The sequence below is a fragment of the Panthera uncia genome, chromosome X (genome assembly GCF_023721935.1).
Source record: "Panthera uncia isolate 11264 chromosome X, Puncia_PCG_1.0, whole genome shotgun sequence".
In the NCBI taxonomy this organism is placed as follows: Eukaryota; Metazoa; Chordata; class Mammalia; order Carnivora; family Felidae; genus Panthera; species Panthera uncia.
The window spans coordinates 1,106,755-1,115,221 of record NC_064817.1 but is presented as its reverse complement, the minus strand read 5'-3'; positions in this window follow the sequence as shown (position 1 = coordinate 1,115,221).

Below are 8,467 nucleotides of genomic sequence, written 5' to 3'. Positions count from 1 at the left end.
CCCCCCCCCCCCCCCCCCCCCCCGTGTCTACAGGCCCAGGCTTGTATCTTGACGCCAACAACTGACTATGAGCCTTCCCCACGGGATTTCTTTCTTTCCTTTCTTTCCTTTTTCTTATTTAACGCTTTGGAATTTGACTCTTGTTGAATAAACCGGAGAAACAAATGAGCTGCTAATGAATTTGTCTGATGTGTGTTCATCACGAAAGAAGCAGTCGAACCACAAGGGAGGCGTTGGTTGGTTTGTTTAAGGGATTTTCTGGCCCTCGAAGAATGAGTTCACTGTGCTTTGTTCTGAGGTCCTTGGAGATGAGAAAAGGTGTGGTCCCCTCTGGATATTTGTGCATCCCAATTATGTGTGTGAATAAAGCCACCACCTGGTGACGTGATGCCAGGAGGAGCAGGCATTTGCCTTTTCCTTCACTGGGTTGGCTTAGGAGGCAAATGGTTTTGTTTATTTATTTTTGAGAGAGAGAGAAAGAGACAGACAGACCATGAGCAGGTGAGGGGCAGACAGAGGGAGACACAGAGTCCAAAGCAGGCTCCAGGCTTTGAGCTGTCAGCACAGAGCCTGTCCTGGGGCTTGAATTTGTGAACTGTGAGATTATGACCTGAGCTGAAGTTGGTTGCTTTACCAACTGAGCCACCCAAGCGACAGACAACAACAAAAAATTTTTTTTTGCACACACACGTATTGAGTTGAGGCCTCTTTTTAGTCTTGTGAACCTGCCCACTGCATCGTGTTCCCTGGGATGCACATCTGTCTCTGTGTGTCCCCGGTGGGCACTGTGGGGGTCTGTGAGCACTGGTTATGTGCACACAGCCCCCAGCCTATCTGCACTCTCTTGTCTGGGTCTACACAGCACATCTGGGTTTATGCTTGCATCTTCTAAAGCCCTAAGTCTGACCTGGGTTTTTTTTTTTTTTTTTTTTTTTTTTTTATTTTTGGTTTTTTTTTTTTTTTCTTTTTTTTCTTTTTCTTTTCTTTTCTTTTCTTTTCTTTTCTTTTCTTTTCCTTTCCTTTCCTTTCCTTTCCTTTCCTTTCCTTTCCTTTCCTTTCCTTCTCTTTTCTTTTCTCTTCACTTTTCTCTTTTCTTTTCTCTTTTTCCTTGTTCGTCTTCTGCAGGAGGGCGTCATTTTAACTCTGTTTTATAACAGCCCCAAGAAGGCTGAGGAAAGGAGCCAGAGTGAACCCTGTGCACCTGTGACCCTGTGTGTGCACAGATGGTGTGCGCAAGTCTCCCATCCATTGTGCGTCTCTTGTGTCAAACAGTCTGGCCCTTCTGACTGGGTTTGTACTGCTTGCAAACGTAACAGCCACGTATGAACACAGACACCATTCTTACTGCTGGGCAGGGACAGGGGTCTAACAAGGAATGGGCTGCCCACCCTTTGCCCGAGGGCTGCAGTGGGCTCGTCCTCGATGCTGGGCTCCCGGAGCTCACCACCTGTGCGTCCTCTGCTGGGGTCAAGGCACAGGGAAGCTTTTCTTCCTTGTGTGGTGATGATGTGCAAGACTGCTTATCTGTGGTCAGGTCCAAGTGTGTCCATCCATCCATGCAGGCATGTATCCAGCCAGCCAGCCGGCCAGCCAGCCATGTATCCATCCATCCATCCATCCATCCATCCACTCACCCATTCATATATCCATCCATCTATCCATCCATCCATCCATCCATCCATCCATCCATCCACTCACCCATTCATGTATCCATCCATCCATCCATCCATCCATCCATCCATCCATCCACTCACCCATTCATATATCCATCCATCCATCCATCCATCCATCCATCTATCCATCCATCCATCCATTCATCTGGGTCTGCAGTGTTTCTGTGTCTTCCTGGCCAGGTCGTTCTTGGGTTCCCTCATGCTGTTGCACACCTGATCCTCAAGGCAGCCCCTCCCAGTGTCTGTGAAGTGAGGCCCTGCAATGTGGCCGAGCTGTTCTTGTGACATTTCAGAGCTCAGGGCTGCAGCTTGTGGCCTCACTCAGCTTCGCCAGGGTGGCCCCCTTGGCCACGTTTTTCTGACCATTGGCAGCTTCCTTTCTCTGTCCGTGCAGGTGGAAGGTCACGTTTCCTTGGGCGGCTGCAACAGTCCTGGTGAAGCCTCCTGTCCTCTGCTGGGTCCCGAGGGATGCACACCAGCCCCATGCTCTTAGCACACAGGCACCTCGGCCGTTTGAGACAATCCTGTGCCCAGAACTCGGTTCCCAAGACACAGCCTGCAGCCACCGTGTAGACATTCCCTGCTTGCCAGACACATAGACCCAGGGTCCCTCCTGGACCAGTGACTCCCAGCCTTCCTCGTCCCTGGGTTCTTTGGATGTTGGTGCATGTCAGGGCCCTGTAGGCTGTTTCTGCAAGGCTGGGGGTCTCCGTCCAGCCCCGCTGTTCATGCTGTCCACATTCCTTTCTCTGGGCACATTCTCAGACTCTCCGCTCAGCTCTCAGACCTCCGGCCACAGACAAGGTCCGTCCCACCTCCTGCATCCAGTGGCTTCTTCATTGTCCCAGACATGCTGCATTCTCCCGGTGACAGGAGACAAGGTGTGCATTTCGCAGGGGACCGACAGCAGATGGGGGGGCACATTCCTCAGGAGCAGCTTCCTTGGGGATGTGGGCCGTCGCAATCTCGGTTAGGATGATGGAGCCCTGTGGCCTCTGCACCTGTCTCTGAAGTGCGTTTCATCTCAGCGGTTTGGGGTGGGGGGACGTTTTTCCTAAGAAGCTCATGGCTGGGTTTTCCCAGAAAGGACCTGGTGACTGTACAGCAGGCAGGAAGGACGATGTCTCATGCACAATGCTGGGGACATCGGCGCTGCTCTTTATGGGCAGATGGCAACATCACCGTAATTACGTCCATGTTAATTTGTTATGTACGTAGTAAGCTTTGTGATTCTGTGTCTGCATGGGATGGATTCTGTGTTTATATATATCCTATTTATATCTGTTTATGTCTATAGTCTATTGTATATTCTCCCTGCCTATCAATTCCCTATCTATTATGTATGTATTATTTGTCTCTCAGTGTATCCACCCATCTGTCACCCACCCATCCATCCTTCCATTCATCCCTCCCCTGCATCCATTCATCCATCCATCTGTCTATCCATCCATCCATCTATCCGTCCATCCATCCATCCATCCATCCAACCACCCACCCATTCAACCATCCATTCATCCGTCCATCCATGATGCATCCTCCATCCTCTATATTCATCCCTCCATCCATCCATCCCTCCCTTCCATTCATCCACCCATCCATTCATCCATCAACTGTCCATTTGTCTATCCCTCCATCCATCCATCCCTTCCTTCCCTCCCTCCATCCATCCCTCCATCCATCATTCCCCTATATTCATCCCTCCATCCATCCACCCACCCATCCATCCTTCCATTCATCCCTCCCCTGCATCCATTTATCCATCTGTGCATCCATCCGTCTATCTGTCCTTTCGTCCATCCATCCATCCTTCCCCTATATTCATCCCTCAGTCCACTCATGCCTCTCCTGCATCCATTCATCCATCCATCCATGTATCTCCTATGTCCTATATAGAGATGTCCTGTTGGTTTTGTTGTTCTGGAGAACTCTGACCACCACACAGCCACGCATCTGAATCTGGATCTATTTATTTTTTATGAGGGATTGACACATGCACTTAGGAGACCATGAAGTGTCATGATCTGCCTGCCATGTGATTCATTCTGAGTCTGAAGGTCTGAGAACCAGGGACACCGATGTCCAAGGGCAGGAGGAGATGGATGAGTCACCTCCAGCAGAGACAGCACATTATCCCTCCCTCCACGTGTTTGGTGCTACTCCTGCCGTTCACTGATTAGACCAGGCCCACCCAGAGTGCAGAAAACCCTCGGCTTGACCCAATCCTCCGAATCAAATGTTGATCCCTTCCAGAAACACCCTCACAGACACTCCCAGTAGGAATGAATGCTTCCCCAGCTCTCTGAGCTTCCCTCAACACAGTCAAGTTGGCATGTATGATTCACCATCACACGGGCTGGTTGACGAGAGCACTTGAGTGAATGCAGCTGGGCCAGACGCCCCGATTGTCATGCCCAATCGACTCTCCCCTTCAACCACACTGCTCAGGGTTTGCTCCCAGCCCACGGGAGGGGAGGAGCTTATATTCACTTGCAAAAGCAGTGCTACTTAGAAATACCCTGCACATGCCCAGGATATGCCCTCTGTGTCTTGCACAGGGAGCATATTTTCTTCTACTTATTCTTCCTCCTGGGACAGATATTTCCTTGGCGGTTGGCTCTTCCTGAACACCACATCTAGCATAGCCTTGTGTTTCTTTTCCTTTCTTTTCTTTCCTTTCCTTTTCTTTTTTTTTTAAATTAACAGATTTTATTTTATTTTTTAGAGGAGTTTTAGGTGCACACACAGCAAAGTTGAGGGGAAAATACAGAAATGTCCCCGGTTTCCCTGCATAGTTGAATTTACATGAGACTTTACGCCTGGCGTTGTACAGACTGTGGATTTGCACACACGTACGGTGATGCGTGTCCATCATCAGAGTGATGTACAGACCCACGGCACGGCCCTAAACATTGTCTGTGCTTGCCGTCCTCATCCCTCCCTCCCCAGCCCCTGCCGGCAGCCCATCTTTCTTCTGTCCCCATGGCTTTGCCTTTTCCAGAATGTCTTATAGCTGGAATCACACAGGATGAAGCCTTTTCAGACTTTTTGGGTTTTTTCCACTTAGTAATGTGCATTGAAGGTAATTTCGTGTCTTGTCATGGCTGGAGAGCTCATTTCTATTTCACACTGAATAATATTCCCTTGCCTGCGTGGGCCCCGGTGTATGCATCCATCCACCTGCCCAAGGACAGTTTGGTCCCTTGTGAAATAAATCAGGACAGATGGGTTAGGACCACACAAGGATGCAGCTTCCTCCGGTCACAAGATGAGACGTCCTCCGGCACTTGGGTCATCTGGGTGCCTTATCCACGGCCCCTTGGCCCCGCTGGCCGTCCGCTGCCCAAGTCCCTGCCGTGTCTGTTGCTGACTTCTTGTGTCTTCCACCCGTACGTTCACCCTGCTTTTCCAGGGAACCAGCCATACGAAGGGAATGCGTGCAGAGCCCTGTGGGTCTTGGGATCGTACTGGCATATTTCTTGGGATTGCCGCTCTGATCTGTTGTTGTCCTCACTCGGGGCAGTGGCTTCTCACACGAAGGAGCTCACTCCCTTAGCTGGGTCCGATCTTCTAGGCGGTGACCGTGGGCGCCTGTTGTACAACACGGCGTATATTTTCTGATGGTCAATTTTATGCGTCCTCTTGGCTGCGCCGTGCAGTGCGGGCATGTGGTCAAACACCAGTTTGCACGTTGCTAGGAAGATATTTCTCGAGGAGGTGGACATTGCAATCAGCAGACGACCCTCTATACTGTGGGTGGGCCTCGTCTGATCAGTTGAAGGCCTCAGAAGAAAGGACACTGAGCTCCCCAGAGGGAGAAGGAATTCTGTCTCCAGGCAGCCTTTGGACTCCGGCCGCAGCCTTAGCTTGTCCCTGGGTCTCAGCCTCCTGACTGGCCCTGCAGAATGGAGACAGACACCCTCAAATGCATACAATTGCACGAACCAATTCCTTATGTCAAATCTCTCTCTCTGTCTCTGTCTTTCTCTCCTCGTCTCCGCCGGTGTCTGCTGGTCTGCTGGTCTGTTCTCGGGAGAACCCTGGCGAGTACATACTTTCTGCGTAAGAGATGCGGGGTCCCAGGAATATAAGGGCCAGACTAGTTACTTAGTGAACTGATTTATTTGGAGAGAGAGAGAGAAATATTTAGTTAGCTAATTAGTGAACGGATTTATTTGGAGAGAGAGAGAGAGGGAGAGAGAGAGAGAGAGAGAGGGTGAGCAGAGGAAGAGCACAGACACACAGAGAGAATCCCAAGCAGACTCTGTGCTGTTACCACGAGGCTCGAACCCACTCACCGCGAGATCATAACCTGAGCCGAAATCAAGTGCCCAACCGACTGAGCACCACCCCCCCCTCCAGGCGCCCCCATGTTCACGTTCTTTTGCAAAACGTCTTTGCGCACAAAAGCACGTTCCCTTCATTCCCGAGACCCTTTCGGTGCCACAGAATTAAACGGTTTCTGGACGCGGTCGCCGTGACCCCGCTTTTCCCTGCAGGACTTCTGCACACCCGGGTGTGCGCACAGCTATCCTGTGACCCCTTCCCCAGCCGCTGGCGCTCGCCGGCACGAGGTCGACCCCCCACGTTCAGGTTCCAGACAAAGAAGAGGGCCCCTCGGGTCTCTACCCGCGAGGTGCACGGGACCTGCCTCTCGCGGTGCCTGCGAACGTGACGCCCTCGCCAAGCTCCCGGGCGTTGGAGGGATTGGTTACTTTTTAACCCGGAGCCGCTCGCAGGTGCACCGGGAAGCTGCTAAGACCCGCCGTGAGTGCTGCCCCCCGCCGGCGGCCTCACCCAAGCTCCCGGGACGGCTGCGTGGCCGCGACCCGGGTACAGCGCAGGCTGCGCCACGCTCGCTCTGCTACCCGCCGGACACGAGCTGCTGTGTGGGGATTCATCCTTCGTCTCTTTGCACCGGCTTTTCAGGGAAGGACACAAGGCACGTGGGGTCGACCCGAGCACCGTCGGGGAGGAAACGGGGCGGGAAGGGGGCCCGGCTCGGGGGCCCCTCCAGCCAGGCTGCCGCGTCCTGGGACGGACGCGCGTCCCGCACGGACCTGTGCACGCGTGCGCACCGGTCACGAGGGTTTGAATTGGGCTCTCCCCACACCACCAGAGACACCCTGAGGTCTTAGCCCCTGGTACCTGCCAGGGGGTCGTCTTTGGAAGTGGGGTCTCTGCAGATGGGCAGGTAGGATGCGGTCACTAGGGCTGCGGTCCTTACGAGGAGAGGAGATCAGGACACAGACACGTAGGGAGGGACGACCACCTGGGGACCCGGGGGGAAGACGGCGTCTGTGCACCCAGAGGAGAGGCCTCGGGACAAACCAGCCTCGGCGGGGCCTGGACCTCAGCCTCCCAGCTTCACCCCTCCTGGACCTCAGACCCCCAGCCCCCACCCTGCCTGGACCTCATACCCCCAGCCTCAGCCCTGCCTGGATCTCAGCCTCCCAGCCTCACCCCTGCCTGGACCTCAGACCCCCAGCCTCCACCCTGCCTGGACCTCAGACCTCCAGCTTCCACCCTGCCTGGATCTCAGACCCCCCAGCCTCAGCCCTGCCTGGATCTCAGCCTCCCAGCCTCACCCCTGCCGGGACCTCAGACCCCCCAGCCTCCACCCTGCCTGGACCTCAGCCCCCCCCCCCGCCTCACCCCTGCCTGCATGTCAGACTCCCAGCCTCAGCCCTGCCTGAATCTCAGCCTTCCAGCCTCGGCCCTGCCTGGATCTCAGACTCCTGGCCTCAGCCCTGCCTGGATCTCAGTCCCAGGCTTGGCCCCACCTAGATCTCAGACTCCCAGCCTCCAGGACTGGGAGACAACAGATGTGTGTTGTTGAAGCCCCCAGGTCAGTGGGACATCTTTGGGGAGACCTTCCGTTGCCCTAGACGTAGATAGACAGGCATCATCTTGTACAGAATGGAGGTGAGCTTGGGAACGTGGCAGGTGTGTCTGGTGAGGTCTCAGACAGGAACTGGGAACAGGTTCTCGGACACTGTGGAGGCAAGGTGGTCCTTGCAATCGAGTGAGGGAGGCCTTGGCTGAGTTGTGTGCTAGTGTTGCGCAGAAGGTAGACCTCACCCGTGGGGGACTTGGACGTTTCGTGGAGTAGATTTCTGAGCAAAGTCTGCTCGGTGTGGGCTGGCTGCTCGCTGCTTACAGGAGAATGCGACACCTGAGGCACACTCCCGTAGGCGGTAGTGAAGCTCCGTGGGGCCAGAACTTGAAGCTTGGGGAGAGCTCTGACCTTGTCCACGTTGCCCAAGATGAGACCGTGTGCTCTGGACACAATAGCAAGGATGTGGCTGGACCGCTGTCTGCTAAAGAGATATGTGTGCGATGTGTGAATGCAGTCGGCCAGTCCGCAGACTATTGTGCAGGATATACTTACGCTGAAATTGGTCGTGTATCTGCAATTCAATACATATATGTATTTATTCATTTAAAAAATTTTTTTTAATGTTTATTTATTTTTGAGACAGAGAGAGACAGAGCATGAATGGGGCAGGGTCAGAGAGAGAGAGGGAGACACAGAATCTGAAACAGGCTTCAGGCTCTGAGCGGTCAGCACAGAGCCTGACGCGGGGCTCGAACTCACGGACCGCGAGATCATGACCTGAGCTGAAGTCAGACGCTCAACCGACTGAGCCACCCAGGCACCCCTACGTATATGTATTTAAACATCCATCCGTCTGTCCATCCATCCGTTATCTATGTCCCTATGTGTCTACCTAACTACCTATCAATTCTATCTATCTATCTATCTATCTATCTATCTATCTATCTATCTATCATCT